Source organism: Halichoerus grypus, chromosome 1 (assembly GCF_964656455.1).
Source record: "Halichoerus grypus chromosome 1, mHalGry1.hap1.1, whole genome shotgun sequence".
NCBI classification, from domain to species: Eukaryota; Metazoa; Chordata; class Mammalia; order Carnivora; family Phocidae; genus Halichoerus; species Halichoerus grypus.
Genome location: NC_135712.1, coordinates 13,915,610 through 13,934,866, shown reverse-complemented (window position 1 = coordinate 13,934,866; position 19,257 = coordinate 13,915,610). Strand labels below are relative to the sequence as shown.

The window sequence follows — 19,257 nt, the reverse complement described above, 5'->3', positions numbered from 1 at the left end:
CATCTTGCTTCAGTAGTGCACTTTTATGGAGGTTTATTTGAGAACTTCTTTCCATTGCGTTGTAGCCAAATGATCCCAAAGCCCCAGCATTTCCCCTCCCTGTGACTGCCACATTAGAAAAAGTGACTGGAAAACTTACCTTCCTAAAGTTCTCACGGAAGACAAGGCCCCACAGCACCAATGACAGTTTGGAGAGGTCATAATCATAGATGACAGCCAACATCCTTAATACCCAGCCCCAAAAGGAACTCAGGAGTCAGAAGAATTTTAAATCATTATCCCAGGTGTTAACAGTTAAGTGTAAAAGATGATTAACTTTTTGGAAAAATTCTATACCGCAGGGAAACAAACAAACAAACAAACAAACAAACAAACAAAACCTTTCTACTGCTTTATTCAAGGAGAAAATCTACCAAGCTCCGAGGCTGTTTTAATGCTGTTTCAGTAACACTTGAGAACAAGGCCAGCCTATCTCGTGATAGCCCCAAATTACACAATAATCTATCATGAATTAAGCTGTATTGACTTCAAATACACATAAGATGCAAACAAATGCCCAGTTAAATACATAAAGTAAGTGAAGCCAGGATAAGGAATAGTCTGGAAATTGCGAGGGGCAGACGACCAGAGATCCCTTATGCTCTAAGCATCCTGCTCGATACTGGAAGAAAGGGAGAAAGAGAAAAGTCAAAAAATGAATTAGTCCCTGCCCTCAAAGAATTCCTAGTCTAACCGAGAAGACGGGGGCCCCCACAAATAGCTTGAATCCAGGGCAGACAGTGACAGAGGCTAATTGAAAGTCTCAGCAAAGCATGATAGGACCACAGAGCCAGGAGCAATCAATCATGATGAGCCAGGCAGCCAACATTTAGCCCACCTCATACAGGGCTGTCATTTTAAAAGTAAATCCACTCTTAACGGTTATCATGAAATGGCATCCAAGATCTTTGAGTCCCACCAGTCCATCCATACCTCTTATCTGATTAATCAAAATCTCTCCCTTTTCCAGGGATAACAACATCTGTTTATCATTCTCTGCAAGAGCTCTTCATATGACACATTGACCTTGAATTATCCTTTATCTCTTGAAAGGCTCCTCCCTCTGAAAAGGCAACAAAAATGAAGATAATATCCCCAAAGAGTTCCAGGCCATAAATGAAAATAACCAGTTTGGTTGTTAGTCCATTAACTCAGCTGCTGGACTTCACATTCCACTCCACTGTTTGCCGTGTTAAAAACACTTAGACGTTAAACTAAAAATCAGGTGTCTGTAAAATATTTATGACAGCCTTAGTCAGAGGTCCTGCCCATCAAGAAACACTGGTCAAATTATATGTACTAAGTACTATCAAAAACATAAAATAGGTAACATGCAAAAACTAGGGAAAACACAGTGTGCTCTGCAGTTTTGTTAACTGCATCATGCCAATTATCAATTTCCTAGTTTTGACACACACTATTTACAGTCAAACAGGATGTCATTACTAGGTGATGGGTACACAAGACCTCTCTGTATTCTTTACTTCTCGTGAGTCTGTGATTATTTAAGTCAAAAAGAAAAGCCACTTATCACATGTGTAGCTGGCTTTGCAGGGCTTGTCCACATCCAACAGTTCCTTTTTCCTCCTAGATTCCACTTTGACACTGAGCCTCAAAACTTGCAGATACAATTCTGCAAGTGTGTTACCCTAATCCTGGGAAGGGCAGCCAGAAAGGGGCATTTCTGCCAGAGTTCACGTTCTCATCAGAGTCCAAGAAAGTTAATTTCCACCATGGACCGATTCCCTACAGAACTCCCTGCTTTGCTCTGTCACAGATATCCCCGCTCCCCCAACACACACACACAGCACAGATAAGGGGCATTTAAACAAGACATTAAGAAAAGCAAAACCCAACAGAATCTCTCACCTGCAAAATTCACCTCTGTCTTCCCAAGACTTAACATGAATGAACCTCAAGCAGTTGGCTAGAAAAGTCTAAAGAACTGAGCTCCTACGTAATTCAAAACACAAGAAATACTCAAAAAAGTTGTCATCCTCACTCTTCTCGAAGACACACAAACATACAAAGCCCCCTTGGGGATGGCTCCTTAGCAGTTATGTGTACAGCTCATTCTCCACCCCTCCCCAGCCCACCTGTGTCAGGTAACATGAACTGAGATCCCTGTCTTCAGAGTTATAATCTTTAAAGAAAATGTTATCAGCCCTAATGTGGATACTTGCGAGCTGTTTCCAAGACAAAAATCCAGCATCTCTATAACATATTAAACTCGTGAGAACTTTGGTACTGGATCTATGATGCAATGATGAAGAACCAAGAATCTGATGCTTCAGGGATCAAATCCCTGTACCATCCACCTGGATGCACAGCCCACCATTTACCACCCAAATAACCTTCGGCAAGTCACTTAAACTTGCAGTGGCTCGGCTTCCGGTTGTGAAATGGGCGTAATAATAGGATCAGGATCCTACCACACAAGATTCTTGAGAGGATTAAATAAGCGGATACACGGGGCGCCTGGGTGGCTCAGTCGGTTGAGCATCTATCCAACTCTTGGTTCCAGCTCAGGTCGTGGTCTCGGGGTCATGGGATCCGCCCCTCATTGGCCCGCACTCAGGGCGGAGTCTGCTTGGGACTCTCTCTCCCCCGTGCCCTCTGCCCCCTCCCCCTCTCTCAAATAAATAAATAAATCTTTAAAAAAGAAAAGTGAATACATGTCAAGGGTTCAGAACAATACCTGCCACATAGCGAGTACCCTAAAGTGTTGTCCATTATAATTATTATTATTATTAATGCAATAATTTTCTCTACTATTAATATTAGTGCAATAAACTGTAATTATTATGTTTATTGTTATTGTTATTGCAAGAAACTTTTATTGAGCACCCAGGTCCCAAACTCTACAAATCCAAGGTAAAAGACGGCATCGCCATTATTCCGGAAGAATCCACAAATTACCAAATATGGGAAAGGAGTAGACCAAGTTGGTGTCCCCAGCCCAAAGAACCACTTCTTCAGCTTCTAAACTGAATGTTTAACATAGAACCTGTGAGTCACAGATGGTAAAACTCTAAGATTGAGAAATCTAAAAACCTGGACAAAACCCCAACAGGGCGAACCTATGAAAGTCACAATGGTATGTCTGGCCCTACCCCTCCCTTGTTCACCTTTCACCTTAAAAATCAACAAATTCCTAAAACAGTGCACTGTCTCTCACAAAGCCCGAGCAGTCAGACAAGTTTTTCGAGTTCCGCAGATAATTCTATTAAAACGCCAACCACCCCAATAACACCGAAACTACTAGCCACACCATTCTCTCCCCTGCTTGTCACTCTTCTGCAGCAAACACGTTCCCACTCACTCACCATCACCAGTGAGATCCCTCAGATCAAGAGAGCGATTCCCATAAAGAAACGCCTTACAGGGAAGCACAGTTTCAACCCATACAGACGGGGCGAGCACAGAACAACTCTGAGAAGCAGGGATCCCTGTGGTTTCTGAAACATTGCCAATCACATAAAGGAAGCCTGATGCATGGTTTTCAAGCCGGTTTTATAAAAATGACTCCAAATCCCTAAGCGTGTGAAAGCCAAAACTGTAAATATTGTTAAAATCCCTGGAGTTGTTTAATATTATTTATTATGATTCCTCTTGGCACCCTAAAAGCACTTTATTAATTTATACCCCATCAATAGGGTTCACAGATGGCGGGATGGATACATGGAGATGTCAGAGAGCCTTGGCCAAAATCCCAACAACTTGTTAATAAATGTAGCTCTAAAGGACCCAGAGTGTTACTCAGCCCCAAGCCCTATTGTTACCACTGGTGCTGAGGCAGGACCAAATGCAGACCCGGGGTAAACCCGAAAGTCAATGGCCCGAGCCACCGGGAGTAGGCGCCAATTCCAAGGTCAAGGTTTTCGATACTCTCCTTTTCAAAGTAGTCAGTTGCACTCAAATGAATCCTTTCAAGGATTTTTAAGGACTCCATGAATAAGTGACCTGCCTCATGTGAACAGAGAAATAATTAAGAGCTCTTCTGAAATTTGCACGTTTGCATTTTAAAGGCTCCTGGCCAGTGTGACATACTTCCCCCTTACAGAAAGTAAATCCTAACTTAGGGCACAGCCATCAGTGCTCGTAAAGACTGGCATTTATTCCAGATCATTCCAGAGCATCCAGGGTATTTTCGAAGCATATAGTTACACTGTATTTTATGTGTCTGTCTTGCACTCTTTTGTTTGCATTTTAGTTATTTTTATCCTTGTGGCCAAAATCCTGCATCAATCTTTGTTACATTCAGAAATTAAAAGAGAAAAAATCAGAGTCTGTCAGCTGAAACTTTAGGCCCACTGACATCAAATGTTCATCCTGATATTGAGAGGACAAACCCAGACGTAAAAGAAGGGAGCTGCTCAGGCCCTTGAATTATCTTCTTTTATAAATAAAAGTTCAAGTGAGGGACTCTCTTTACTGAGTCAGCTAAAAGCACTCAAAATTACAAAGAGCCAAAACTCAGTTTTGAAACACTCTTCCTGTTTATAGTGAGTGAATAAATTCCCCAAATGCACAGGAATTAGATTTTAATGGAAGTCTCTACTATCATGTTATTGCTCAAGAGCATTTTCTCAACTAGCTTAAGCCTTTCTAGAACTTAGAAATTATGACATAGTAACCAACCCAATGGGGACCAAATTCTTGCTCTTAATACACAGTTAGCTTTATATTCCATCTTATAATCATTTCTTTTTTTAAAAAACTTTTTTTTTTTTAAGATTTTATTTATTTATTCATGAGAGACAGAGAGAGAGAGAGAGAGAAGCAGAGGGAGAAGCAGGCTCCCAAGGAGCAGGGAGCCCGATGCGGGACTCGATCCCAGGACCCCAGGATCATGACCCGAGCCGAAGGCAGACGCTTAACCGTCTGAGCCACCCAGGAGCCCTTATAATCATTTCTTAGCTCAGTTTCATTTTGCGGACACAAACAGGCTCACTTCACTGCTGATCTTTTTTTTTTCTTTTTTTTTTAAGATTTCATTTATTTGAGTGGGAGGGAGGGAGAGCGAGCGAGCAAGCGAGGGGGTGTGGGGGAAGAAGCAGGCTCTCCACTGAGCAGGGAGCCTGATGCGGGGCACGATGCCAGGACCCTGAGACCGTGAGCTGAGCCGAAGGCAGACACTTAACCAACTGGGCCACCCAGGCGCCCCTGTTTATCTCTTTTATTCGAGGCCAGTGGTTCCCCAAGTGTGGCTCCCAGAACTGCAGCAACATCACCTGGGAATTTGTTAGAAATGCAAATTTTTGAGCCTAATGAAGACCTACTGTGTCAGAACCCCTAGGGGCAGGCGTTCTTCCAGGTGATTCCAGTGTGCCCTATGGAGTGAGCACTACACTCTGTGGCCATGGAAACCCCATCATCTGTGTCACACAAATGTCCCCTGGGCTTCAGCAGGCGGGTGGTCCTAAGGATGTCTCAAACACACTGCCCCCCACCCCACCCATGTCCATCACCCTCTTCCCCCAAGTGGCAGGAACTCAGACTTCCTCCTTTCTCCAGGTCTCTCTGGAAGTCTCAGAAGCGGGTTGTTTGTCACAGGCTGCCTGCATCTGTCCCAGTAACTCTCCCACATCTCTAGATGGACGGAGGGTCCACAGTCCCCGGACACTCTGCACTGACTTCATGCTCCGAGGATGCCAAGCACATTAGCCCTCCCTCCATGGGCCCCACCGCTCCCCAAGCCCCACTCCCCTTGCTATCCCGGTCCCTCCCGCAATCGCAGCCCTGCCCCTCTCTCTCCACCTCTGCGGAGGCTTGGCTGTCCTGTCTCTGGGCTGGAGGAAACATCCATCTCCCACGGAGCCTCCCTCTTTGGTGGGGAAGCCCAGCTAGCTTCCTCTGAGTAAAAGCTATAAGCCTGGCCCCAGAAGCAACGAGGGCCAGGTGAAGGGGGAAGTGAAGGAGACGTTGTTTTTAAGCAGGATTTACAAAGGCTGGTGATTCCTATGAGAGAACAGGAGATTCAAGTTTTCTCCAGCAGCTTGAGAAATGAAAGAAGCATCCTGTCCTGGGATTTGACTGAAGCAGTCATTACGGTCGACAGAAGGCAGCACTGAAGGTGAGAGAGTGAGTGAGAGTGAGAGTGTGTGTGTGTGTGTGTGTGTGTGTGTGTACACGCAACAGAGAAGTTACAGTGAGATCTCCATGCCACTGGCAGGCACATAAATGACCTGTGTTTCCTGTGTCAGGTAGCAACTAAAACAAGGTACACAAAGTGGGAAAGCCTCTGGAATGCAAACCACTAAGGACAATCTCATCACTGGGAGAGATGTTACAAAGATCCACCGAGGGGCGCCTGAGTGGCTCAGTAGTTAAGCGTCTGCCTTCGGCTCAGGTCATGATCCCAGGGTCCTGGGATCGAGCCCCGCATCGGGCTCCCCACTTCTCCCTCTCCCACTCCCCCTGCTTGTGTTCCCCTCTCTCGCTGTGTCTCTCTCTGTCAAATAAATAAATAAAAATCTTTAAAATAAAAAAAAATAAATAAATAAAAAGATCCACCGAAACGCTTCATAGACAGAAACAGAAACCAGGTAAGTGGTGTTCAAAGTAAGTGTGCTCCTGGCATGTGGGGTGAGGCTGTCCTGCAGTCTGGGGGATATCTGGAACCTCTCAATACCTGTGGTAGCTCCTGATAACACCCCCCCTACAATTCCAAGAGGGAAACAGCACCCCGCCAAAAATGCAACCCTTAAAATAATCCAAGAGCTAAGAGGAGAGGAACGAGGGGAAGCTATGGGTTGGGTTTAAAGCAGCAAAGATGAAAAACTAGAGATTGTAAATAAAGGGGATGGATGTCCAAGATTTTACTGTCTGGATAAAGGGCAAAGGTTGACAAACTTTCAGTAAGAAGCCAGAGAGGAAAGATTTCAAGCCCGGGCACTCATTCGTTCTGTCAACTCTGCCATTTGAAGTGTGAAAGCAGTCACTGGGATAAAGGAACGGGCCTGGCCACCTTCCAATAAAACTTTATTTACAAAAACTGGTGACAGAACAGATGTGGCCCATGGCCCGTGTTTGCCAACCCCTACCAAGTATGTGTGTGGCGCAGGACGCAGCAGTACTAGAAAGTGTAACTCACCTGCTCTTTTCAAGAAACAAGATGATAATCGATAAACTAATGTTCCCTTCTCAGAGACTTCTGTGTCTGGATGGGAAGGTCCAGCTCACGCACTAATCTGTCTCCTCCTTGCACCTCATGTCGCAGGCTACACCATTCTCCCCCGAAACCAAGCCCCCATCTTTCTGCCCCTGAGAAAGAGATATTATAAAAATGGATTATCATCCGGCTTCTTGGGAAAAAAAACAAATGAAATATATCGTCCAGAGCTGGCCAATCCCCTCCAATATTAACAGGTGTGTTTATACTTCATACCAGGTCTGGACGTCGGTTTGAGGGGAAGGCCCAGGCGAAGAACATGCAAACAGACAAACCAAGCACCATCTCCCTCCACAGGGTTCCTGCCACTAACCGAGATGGAGCTTCAATCTCAAAGTCATGAGCGTGACTCAGCCGGGCCCCCCGGCAACACCAGCTGGGGTTACGTCACCTGCGCAAGTTCAACATCTGGAAATCCACAGAACGACCCCGGTGGATGGGAGCAGCGCTCGGGGAGCATTTTTCCAAGCTCATGGGGACTGCACACATGACACTGGGCAGACGGCAAGGGCCTACAAGAGTTATGATTTGGCTCAGCTCTGCACTTCATCCCCACATCAGTGGATCTCTCCAGATCAAGAGTCCCGGGAGCCCATGGATTTGGCCACTCTGAAAGCACCAGAGAGAAAATTCCAGAGCTGCAGAGAAAGAACTCTGACAAACCTCAAAAATGGTCAGGATTCATTTTCTTTGTAACATGAGGACACACGGGATCTCAGAGTCCCAAAGTCCAGGTTCCCTTCCTCCTACGGATTTCCTCAATAGCCAGGGGAGTCATCAAGTGCCCATAAGAAAAGCATTAGTCTACGGCAAATGGACACATGTCCTGCTCACATGGTTTTCATTAGACTTAAAAGAGAAACTGTCCTTTTTCTTCTCAAATCTAACAGTGAACATTCCCAAAGGACATGAAAAGCTCTCAGAATGAATCAACCACAAACGGGAAACACGTCCTCACAGGGCCAGGTTGCGGATGGAGGTGGGGGGGACCGGCTCTTCCTCTGTGTCCAGGGTGCAATCCATAAAAGCATCCCAGGTCAGCCGAGGACCCTCCAGCGCCTCCTCCTTGTCCCGCGTCCAACCTGATGACTTCCAGAACCACGAGGTAAAAAAAAGTCTCTGTGTCGGGAAGGGATACCAACCAGAACCATATGAGCCTCTGAAGGACAGGTGTCCGCGCAGTTGGACCTGGACCATAGGAAAGAGAAATTCTCTCTTCTGTTGCCACCAGTGCAGATGGATGGGATCTGGGGATCATTTCCTCAGCAGGCAAAAACCCAGGGGAAGAGGAACTGAGAAAGGTCATGTCCAAACAAATCCATCAAGCCAACTAAGAGAGTCCCGGAATGTGTAGGTGGACACACACCGCCCACAGGAGGAGGAGAAAGCAATCACCATTTGAAATAACCAATTACTCTGAGGAGCCCTCCTGCCAACAGGCCCCGAGAAAGCCCTCTGTGGTCAGGTGGCCAGGAAGCCACTAGAAAAGGTGCACCCCTGAGACATGGGGAATGTTCTGTGTGATCCTTCCAAAAATGAGTGTCTCCTACCTGGAAAACTAAAACGAAAGCCCAAAAAAGCACCCCGTATAAAATAAATGGGGGGAGAGAGAATTTTAGAGGGTCTTCTTACCCTGCAGGCTCCAAAGAAAGAGAGAATCCTTATAGAATTCTAGGGGCGCCTGGGTGGCTCAGTCGTTAAGCGTCTGCCTTCGGCTCAGGTCATGATCCCAGGTCCTGGGATCGAGCCCCACATCGGGCTCCCTGCTCCGCGGGAAGCCTGCTTCTCCCTCTCCCACTCCTCTGCTTGTGTTCCTGCTCTCGCTATCTCTCTCTCTGTTAAATAAATAAATAAAATCTTTAAAAAAAAAAAAAAAGAATTCTATATAAGACACATTTATAAAATGCTTAACACAAGGCTGGGAATTTTTAGTAAAGTGAGGTATTAAGATCTTATTATCTTACTAACAACGCCAATAATAATATCCATGACTCTCACCGAAGCATGTGTTCCTTCCAGATATGAAAACTAGGGTCTAATCTAAACAAATCCACTGAGTTAGTTAACGAGTCACTTTCTAGAAACTATAGCTATCCCAAATATTCTCTCCAAGTCGGTAGGTCCACATGGAAAAAGTTGAAGCAGGTGGCCCTTCTCTCCCTCCCATTTCTAATCCAGGGGTGAGGGAGGCGGGTGATCCCTTAGTGATGCTAGCTGCCAATGTCCCCAGTGCAACTCAAGTCAACACACTGCTTTTCTCAGGCACCAAGAGTTTTCTATCCTCCCTCCACACAGTGAGAAGGTAGGCTTGCTATGGCCTCCTCTGGTTTTAGCTCCATTTCATCGACTAAGGAGGAGAATTTGGTCTTTTTTTTTTTTTTAGGTAATCTCTGCATCCAAAGTGGGGCTTGAACTCACAACCCCAAGATCAAGAGTTGCACGCCCCACCAACTGAGCCAGCCGGGCACCCCAAGATTTTGGTCTTTTGAGCTCCTGAGTGGTTTGGGGAGAAAAGTGGCCTGTTTGGGGCCACGAGCCAGAAGAATGCTTTCTTCACCCAGTCTTCTCCATCTTTTCCCACCATGACTGTTTCTCGGCCACTGCCCAGCCCAAGCTCATCTCTAACCAGGTCGTGGAAACCAGCTCCTAACTAGCCTCCCCGTCACCTAGACCACCCCCAGCCAGCTAGCCTTCCTGATGCTACCCTAGGGTTCTCTAATAGACAGATCGTGGATCTCATTCTCCCCTCCTGGCAGACTTCCGGTGGTTATCCATCTTCTGCTGGTAAAATTCAAGCTCCGTGGTGCTTCCTTTAAAAAGGTCTCTGCAACGTGACCCCAACTGCACTTTCCCTTTTCCTTCCCACACGGCCCCTCACAAACCCTACACACTGGCCCCAGAGGACAGCTCTCCTCTTCTGCTATGGAGTCCTGCATTTTCACCTCCACCATCTCCCTTAGGCGGCTCATCCATCCCTGCATCCCATCCCCATGGAGTCCTGCCCCTGCCCAATGCTTGCTAGAAGTCCACTTATGCAGCAGGATGTGCCTCGAGTGCTGTCCATCCTGCAAAGTGATCTTTAATGCTTGGCAAAAGTGATCTCCCTGCTCAGGGCTTTCACCCCACTTTGCTTATACTTGGATGCATATTCAAGTTTTGTATACCCTCAGTATTGATGATTGTGTCTACCTTCTCCAGCAAATTATAAGCTCCCTGAAGACAGGAATCATCCCCAAGAGCCCCAACACCCAACTCCATTGCTTCACACACAGTAAACAATAAACAGATACATACGGAAACTGGAAATGAGGACATTCGATTAAAACGCTGGGAAAGAGTGGGGGGTCCAAGTTGACCCTCCTCCCCTCCTTGGAAGCGGATCAGACCCAGCTGAAAAGAGCCGCTTGGAGCCCAGTAGGGACTTTCATAACAATCCACCTGCCCCTGAAATTCAACAGAGCAGTTCTCATTCTGTCTGAAACCTAGGCCCCTGAACCAAGGAGTACTAACCTGTTGGTTTGCGAGACCCAATACTTCTCATCGAGCCGAGATAAACCTGGAGACTTACTTCGCACAAGTGTCTCACAACCCATTACTAACTAGAGAGTTAAATTCCACCATCAGACTTAACAGCCAGAGGGCCTCACGGCTGGAAATGCAAAAATCTTCTGATGCCACTTCCGTTCGGGGGACTATGGGAGGGCACCTGGTAGTGGCCTCTCAAGTGAATCAAATTTACATTTCATACGAGCCAAGCAAGGATCCCACAAGTCACAGGAATGAAACACACGGTAGCTAGTAGGATTCTGCAAGAAGAAAACTCCTGCCATCACACACAGAACAGATGTGTACATTCCAGAACACCCGCAGGTCAGCTCACACCTACGGTCGCCAGGGACATGACCACCACTCGAGGCCACATTCTCTCTACCGGGTCAGGGACATGGGGGACACATTCGGGGTGGTTTTCAACAGGATGACTGGGGACAGTGTCACTGAAACAGAGACCCGATAGAGCCCAGACCGGGAGGAGTGGAGGGGCCCACCACGGGGCTCCCCAGAGAAGACTGCTCCAGGTGGAAGACAGCCGGCACAAAGGCTGTGGGGAGGGTGTTTGTCCCCAGACATCTGAGCAACAGGCAGGAGCCCAGTAAGCAAGGGGAGGGAGGGGGAGAACAGAGGGCCACACGTGTCCACCTGGAAACCACTGCGAGTACCTTGGTCTTTATGTGGGGCGGCTGGAAAGAACTGGAAGGTTCTGAGCAGAGTGACACTGAGCTAAAAGGCACCCTCTGGCTGTCGGCTTAAGACAGATGGTGAGAGGGCAAGACAAGCAGAGAGACCGATGGGGCGCCTGGGTGGCTCAGTCGTTAAGCGTCTGCCTTTGGCTCAGGTCATGATCCCGGGGTCCCGGGATCGAGCCCCAAGTCGGGCTCCCTGCGCAGCAGGGAGTCTGCTTCTCCCTCTCCCTCTGCCCCCCCCTTGCTTATGCTCTGTCTTTCTCTCTCTCAAAATAATGAATGAATGAATGAATGAACGAATGAATGAATGAATGAATGAATGAAGCAGAGGGACCGATGCAGTAGCCCAGGGCAGAAGGCTCTGGGGCTTCCAAATGCACCCAGAACAGCTGCCGTCTTGAGTCAGGTGTACGCACCAGCTACCAAAATGGATGTGGGGACACCCCTGGGTGTCCCCCTCTCCAGCCCCAGCAGCTCTGGACAGAAGCAAGGCCGCAGCGCCCAGCGAGGGAGAGCACAAGATTCCAGATGAAAGGCGAGCCCTCTGCAGCTTTCAGAACAACCACACAGAAGCTGTGATCAGAAAGTTGAGCAGCAAGCTTAGCCCAGCTTTAAACAAGTCAGAGGGGTCACCCCAAATGAAAAGGAAACTGAGAAACAACCTTCTCCTGGGAGCCCTGCGGGAAATGCGGAGGAAAACATACCTCCAGAGAAGAAAGGCAGCCCGCTGACACCCACGGCTCAGGCCTCTGCACAGAACTCGGTCTCAAAGACAGCCCTTCGGAGCTGGCTGCGTGGCGAGGCCTCACGGAACTGTCCTTTCTCTAACTGCATCTGATGGGAAGAGAGGAGGGTGAAGGTTACAAGCTCAGGTGGCTTTGAAGCCCGGCTCTGTCCCAGGCCCCCCAGCCACCCACTGAGCAGTCTATCCTGGTAATCACAGGCTGAAGTTTCCAGCAAACCACTCTGCGCTCCTCGTTCCCCACACAGGGCCAGGCATGGCCACGCTGGCCAGTCCCCTCCACGTCCTGGACAGGCTTCTGTTCCAGAAACAGCTCAGCCCCACCGCGCGTGAGACCTTGGCCATGTAACAGCACACCTCTAGCCCCCTCCCTCCTCCTCTGTACAGTGGCAATGAACCTAGACCATGCAAGAGAACACAGTACAAAAGATGCCACTCAACAGTGGCAATTCTCTTAACCTGTCCACGAATGCATGAGAAATTTTATTTAAAGCAAAGTAAAATCATTGAAATATTCACAGGTACCAATAAGCAAAAGATGTGTCGTCATTAAACAGTCGTGATTAGAAGCAGGATGGTGACACATCTTGCATATATATATTTTAGAAGGAGAGAGAGAGCGTGAGAGCGTGTGGGGTTGGGGAGAGCCAGAGGGAGGAGGAGAGAGAGAATCTCAAGCAGGCTCCACGCCCAGCTCTCAATCTCAGGACCCTGAGATCACAACCTGAGCCGAAATCAAGAGTCAGATGCTTAACCGACTGAGCCACCCATGCGCCCCACATCTTGCATACTGATGTACCATCTTAAACATGTATTCAAACAGAAAACCTACCTCCAGCTAAATGTCACCCTCCCCCAGATCTTGATCCTTCACGAACAGAGCTAAAGACAAAATAAAGGATACAAAGGTTTATACCTAAAGATATAATAAAAGATGCAAAGATGTACATGTAAGGAAGTTCATAAGCCCCACAGCTAGTAAAACGAAAAGTGGAAAACTGAATGCTGAACCAGAAGAATCAGCTAAATTAACCACATCACATCCTTTTAAGAAACTACTATGCAATTTAAGAAAGAGTAACTTGAGGAAAAATATCTTCAGGAGAGCCTCAGCTACCTGAGAACCTGGCAAATGGATTAGAACTGGATTAGCAACTGGATTAGAAGCATACTCCCGATTTTGTCACATAAGATTATGTCATGGTACAGAAAACAGGATTGGAAAGCAAGAAAACTCAGAGCCAACACGCATGGCCCAGGATGGTCAGATCAGCCACTGTACCTGTGGAAAGGACCCGTGGGCCAGAGCCTCCCACCTTCTTGACACCCCTTCTGGAAGCCAGTGAACACAAGCTCCAAAAAAATCTCCAGAAATTGAGCATAAAGAATCAGCTGACTATTTCAGGGAAGCTGACTTAAGGGATATCCATGAAAGAATTTTCCAGCAACTCGTATGCAATCAACTGTTCTCCCTGAAGACTCTGAAGATAAATGAATTCAATATACGTTCTCAGGAAAGCACGCAAGATTGTCCAAAACAATGGACGAATTTAGAATTGAAATTTGGAATTGAAATGGCCACCTGACTTGTTGCCTTGTTGTTGTTAGGGTTATTGGTGGAGGTCCCTTTGACCAAGTATATGCTTCTTTTTTTTCTTTTTTTTTTTTAGATTTATTTATTTATTTGAGATAGAGAGAATGAGAGAGAGCACATAAGAGGGGTTAGGGTCAGAGGGAGAAGCGGACTCCCTGCCGAGCAGGGAGCCCGCTGCGGGACTCAATCCAGAGACTCCAGGGTCATGACCTGAGCCGAAGGCAGTCGCTTAACCAACTGAGCCACCCAGGCGCCCCCCAAGTATATGCTTCTTAAATCTTTAATCAACAAAGTAGAACTGCCTTCAGAACCAAACCTTACAGGTAGTGGGTCAAATACTGCCCCCCTAAAATTTATGTCTACCCAGTTGTGTCCATGTAACTTCAGAAGGTGAACCTATTTGGAAATAGGGTCTTTGCAGATATAATTAAGTGAAGATGAATTCACAATGGATTAGGACAAGCCCTAAATCCAATGGCTGGTGCACTATAAGAAGAGAGGACACACAGAGAAGGTGGTCATGTGAAGACACAGGCAGAAACTGGGTGTTGCAATCACAAGACAAGGAATGCCAGAAATTACCAGGAGCCACCAGAAGCTAAAATCTTCCCTAGAGCCTTCAGAAGGAGTATGAACCTGCCAACACCTTGATTTTGGACTTCTGACCTCCAGAAATATGAGAGAATAAACTTCTGTTGCTTTAAACCACCAAGTTGATGGTGATTTGTTACAGGAGCCCTAGAAAACAACTATAGCCTACAAGCAAAAGTCCCAAAGACAAGACACACACAAAGAGCTAAACACACAAAGGACTGCCACAGACCGAATGTTTGTGTCCTCCCCTAAAACTCCTATGTTAAAAGCCTTCAAACCCAATATGAGAGTATTTGGAGATGGCTTTAGGGAGGTGATTGGGGTCATGAGGGTGGAGCCCTCAGGAATGGGATCGGTGTTCTTATAAGACAAGAAAGAAAGCGATGCTCTCTCTCTCTCTCTCTCTCTGCCATATGAGCATACAACAGAAGCTGTTCCTCCGCAAACCAGGAAGAAGGCTCTCACAAGGAACTAAATCAGCCCACAGACACTAGCATACTCTCCTGTGTTAGCTTGGGTCTATGTTACTTTACAACTCCATTTCAGACTCGGTGCTGGGGTGAGGGCTAGGGGATTATGAAGAAAAACTGAAAGATAAAAATAATTTTAAGATCTTACTAACAGTTTCCTTGTCTGTCAGGGCAGTGGTTCCCAAGCATCAGGGTGTAGTCGCCTCACCTGGCAAGAGCATTAGAATGCAGATCACCAGGCCCCTGACCCCAGATGCCGAGGCAATAAATGGTGTATTTTTAACAAGTACCTCCACATTCTGACAAAGCTGGCTCCCCAATCACACTTAGAAGGACTCTGTTGGGCGTTCTACCTATAACAGGAACATCTTTTTTGGAGAAGCCCATCTATCTACCTCTCCAGGCTGGTCTCTCTCACTTCCCTCTCCCGCGACCCTAAAGCACATGATCCCTTGTGCCCGAGTTCACCCCATCCATGAATGTTCCAGGAATGTCGCACATGTCCACCTGCAGCCCCCACCCCCTGCACTCACTAGCCCATGCCTCCCTGCCTCAAGGAGCTCTCCCTGACCACTCACTGATCTCTTGCTCATTCGGTCACCATCTTTCGTGAGCCCACTAAGCATGAAGGTTGTTGGTCCTGTGAGACAAGTTGCACAGAGCCGATATTCTTGTTGACAGAGACAAAACAAACATACACATGGTGGCTAGGAGCTGGACTGTGGCCAGACTGCCAGGCCTCGAATCCTAGGTCAAGCTGCTCAAGCAGTGAGTCAATCAATACGTATAAGAATGCAACTCTCAGGCCACCACTACGAAAGACACGAGACCATTTCAGACTCTAACACTGTACTGTGAGGAAAAATCATAGGGTACCAAGATAGAGTAACACGGTACTCTCTCATGGGATGGATACCATAGGAAGGGGAGCGTGACTTACGGTAGACCTTGAAGGAGCTGTGTCATGAGGCTTGGCCAGTCTCGAGACCCGACCCTGTCACTTCGGTTCCCAGATGATAACATCTCAGGGGGCAGACAGCCATTCTCCAGCACTTCGGCATGCAACTCGCCCCTCGGCACGGACTTGGACACTCTCATCGTAAAGATTTGAGCAAGACAGTCCTTCGAGCGGCTCCTAGAGTGTGGGGCTGATGGAGGTATGCCAACAAAGGAAGGACAAGCTGTGACCGACTGCGACCAGCCTCCACATGCCAGTGAGGCCTGCTGACGTTCGGGTTCTAAGCCTGCCAACCCGCGCTTCCTCTCTGATTACACAGGGAGCTGCTTGAGGGCAGGAACGCATCCGTCTCTGAATGCACACGGACTGGAGCCTGGGGCATGCAACAAATGTCATGTTGGACGAATAAAAGAAAGAATCTGCAAATGGCCCTGGGCGGTGATGCACCAAAATACAGCACAATGGTCAGACTGCCTTAAGATGGGAGCTTAAGATGGACCTTGCATGCCCCGACATTCCTGACCGTTCTGGATCATTCCGTTGAAGCCTAGATCTCGCGTTGTGTGATGAAATGGGCCCTAAAGCCGTGAGGGACTTGTCCACAGTCTCCCACCTACTTACCAGGCAGTAGAATATGACAGTGACTGCCCATAACGGAGAGCTCACAGCAGCCCTCTCCACCCAGAAGTCTGGGCCCGGGAACACTCTATAGCCTACAGCTGCTGGTACCATTCATCTCTCTTCCCCTGTCTCCCAGCGTCCTGTTTCTATGTCCCCGTGAATCCCTGGGATCGGCCTGATCATTTACTGCTTGGGAAAGCTCTGATGCCCTCCACGTTGACACTTCCGAGTCTCGGCCTTCTAGAAGGGACTCTATGGGACCTGCCACCCCCACTCCCACTCGCGGTGAGTCAGGGCTAGGAGGGGAATGCACTGAGCAAGGGTCCTCAGAATTAAAAGCTGAAACTCTGAGGTCTACAGGTCAAAGCTTCTAACCTTTGCTTTAAGTTACTTCACAAACTGGAAGCAGCCTACCTTCTGTGGCCATTCTCCATGCTTCAGCCACAAGACGCTCCTCAATGCTCCTGCCCCATGAACCCACTGAGTATCTTCACACTTGTGCTCGCAACCTCTACTTCGATGTTGCTTTCCCGCCATGCACATACTGGCTTCCAAAAGAACTTTTACTCGTTTTCCAAAACCTTAATCAAACATCATCGTCACCACCCCCTAAAGATTCCTTTGAGTGCTTCAGGGAGACTGGCCCATGGCCCAGCATCATGCCGACCGGCACTCGGCACAGATGGCTATCTGCCCCTCCGTCGGGGTGAGCTCTTCAAGGACACAGACTGAGTCTCACCCTTTACCGTGTCACCGCTGTCTACTGGTCACTTCGTATAAACACTGATGGAAGGGATTTCCCACTATGAGATGTGTGGACAGTGCTGTAGTTTTTTTAATAAGATTTTATTCATTTTTTTATTCATTTATTTATTTAGAGAGCACGCATGAGTGAGGGGAGGGGCAGAGGGAGAGGGAGAGAGAGAAACCCAAGCAGACTCCGAGCTGAGAGCAGAGCCCAACACGGGGTTCGATCTCGCAAGCCTGAGATCATGACCTGAGCAGAAACCAAGAGTCGAACGCTTAACCAACTGAGCCCCCCAGGCGCCCCTGGACAGTGCTGTCTTAAAGATTTCGGCAAACATTAATTCAGAGTAGCCTCCCTCACCTTCCCCGTTACACATTTTCAAAGTATCCAAGTTTTCTCCATTACAGAAGTCAGCCCCCGGTGACTAATATCTGTGTAATAATCCAGTTAATGCTCATCATCCCCACAAGACCGAGAGTGCTGTGCAGCCCGGGGAATGAGTCTAGTATTCACTGCCGAAGGTCTAGGCCCCAGCCCTGCATCTGGCTCATGGCGTAAGGAGCGCCCAGATGGTGATAAATGAATCTCTCACATGTGAGATCAGCTGAAACCCTAGAAAGTTACACAGAGACCTTGCAAACATTATGCTGAGTGAAAGAAGCCAGTCACAAAAGATCACATGTTGTATCATCATATTAATAGGAAATGTCCAGAACGGGCAAATCCAGAGAGACAGAAAGTAGACAAGTGGTGGGGGGCGGGGGGGGGGGGGTGGAGGGAAATGGAGGCGGGAATGTTGACGGTACAGGTTTTTGGGAGGTGATAGAAATGTTTTGAAATTGACTGGGGTAATAATCCCACAACCCTGAAAACATACTAAAAATCCTTGGATCATACACTTTAAGTGGTGAATTGCAGAGTAAGTGAATTATATCTCAATAAAACTGTTCAAAACAGTTTAAGAAGTTCTGTTGTTACAGATATTCAAAAACAATATGGGGATGTATGGCTGACTCAGTCAGTGGAGCATGCAACTCTTGATCTTGGGGTCATGAATCCAAGCCCCACTTTGGGTGAAGAGATCACTTAAAAAAAAAAAAAAAATGAAGTCTGTTCAAGAACAGTGAATGAAGGGCACCTGGGTGGCTCAGTCGTTAAGCGTCTGCCTTCAGCTCAGGTCATGATCCCGGAGTCCTGGGATCGAGTCCTGCATCGGGCTCCCTGCTCGGCGGGAAGCCTGCTTCTCCCTCTCCCACTCCCCCTGCTTGTGTTCCCTCTCTCGCTATATCTCTCTGTGTCAAATAAATAAATAAAATCTTTAAAAAAAAAAAACAGTGAATGATATCATTAGGAGAAACCATGAAAATCTTTAGAAGACATATAATTTTTTTAATAAACAAATGCAGATTTTATTTTACTTAGTATCCAATAACTAGAATTTTAAAAAAGAATGCTTGAGGGGCGCCTGGGTGGCTCAGTCGGTTGAGCATCCAACTCTTGATTTCGGCTCAGGTCATGATCTCAAGGTCATGAGATCGAGCCCCTCGTTGGGCTCCAGGCTCAGCACAGAGTCTGCGGGAGATTCTCTCCCTCTCCCTTTGCCCCTCCCCCCCAAATAAATAAATCATTTTTTAAAAAAATGCTTGAAAGCATCAGGTCTGCGTTTCTTATTTTTAAAGTACTGAAAACTGAGGTGCCTAAGTTTGGGGATTTGTCGGAGATCTCACGTCCGGTTTGTGGCGGCTTAATAGCCAAACTCGGGCACAGCAGCATGATGCACAACAACCAAAAGGTGGAGGCGGCCCAAATGTCCATGGACGGACGACTGGGTAAACAAAATGGGGTTCATACATACAACGGAATATTATTCAGCCTTAGAAAGGAAGGAAAGTCTGACACGTGCTATGACGTGGATGAACGTTGAGGACATCATGCTAAGTGAAATAAGCCAGACACGAAAGGACGAATACTATGTGATTCCACTTACGTGAGGGACGCAGAGTAGGCAGGTCCACAGAGACAGAAAGCAGAAGGTGGTGGCCAGGGGTGGGGGGAGGGGAGAGTGGCGATTGCTGT

General features: G+C 47.4%; 1 protein-coding gene across 9 annotated transcripts in view; it reads right to left on the bottom strand.

Moving 5' to 3' along the window:
- TIAM1 (TIAM Rac1 associated GEF 1) overlaps window positions 1-19,257 on the bottom strand; it is a 373,738-nt gene that overhangs the window by 245,682 nt on the left and 108,799 nt on the right. For 4 of the 9 annotated variants that reach the window (XM_078053766.1, XM_078054151.1, XM_078054194.1 and 1 more), the window contains one exon: window positions 12,159-12,288. The exons of 4 other annotated variants lie outside the window; for them this stretch is intronic. The gene's annotated coding sequence lies outside the window, so the exon portion shown is untranslated. Of the gene's footprint in view, window positions 1-12,158; window positions 12,289-13,028; window positions 13,044-19,257 lie in introns of those variants that run through there. One more of the 9 variants, XM_078053802.1, reaches the window with a different exon arrangement.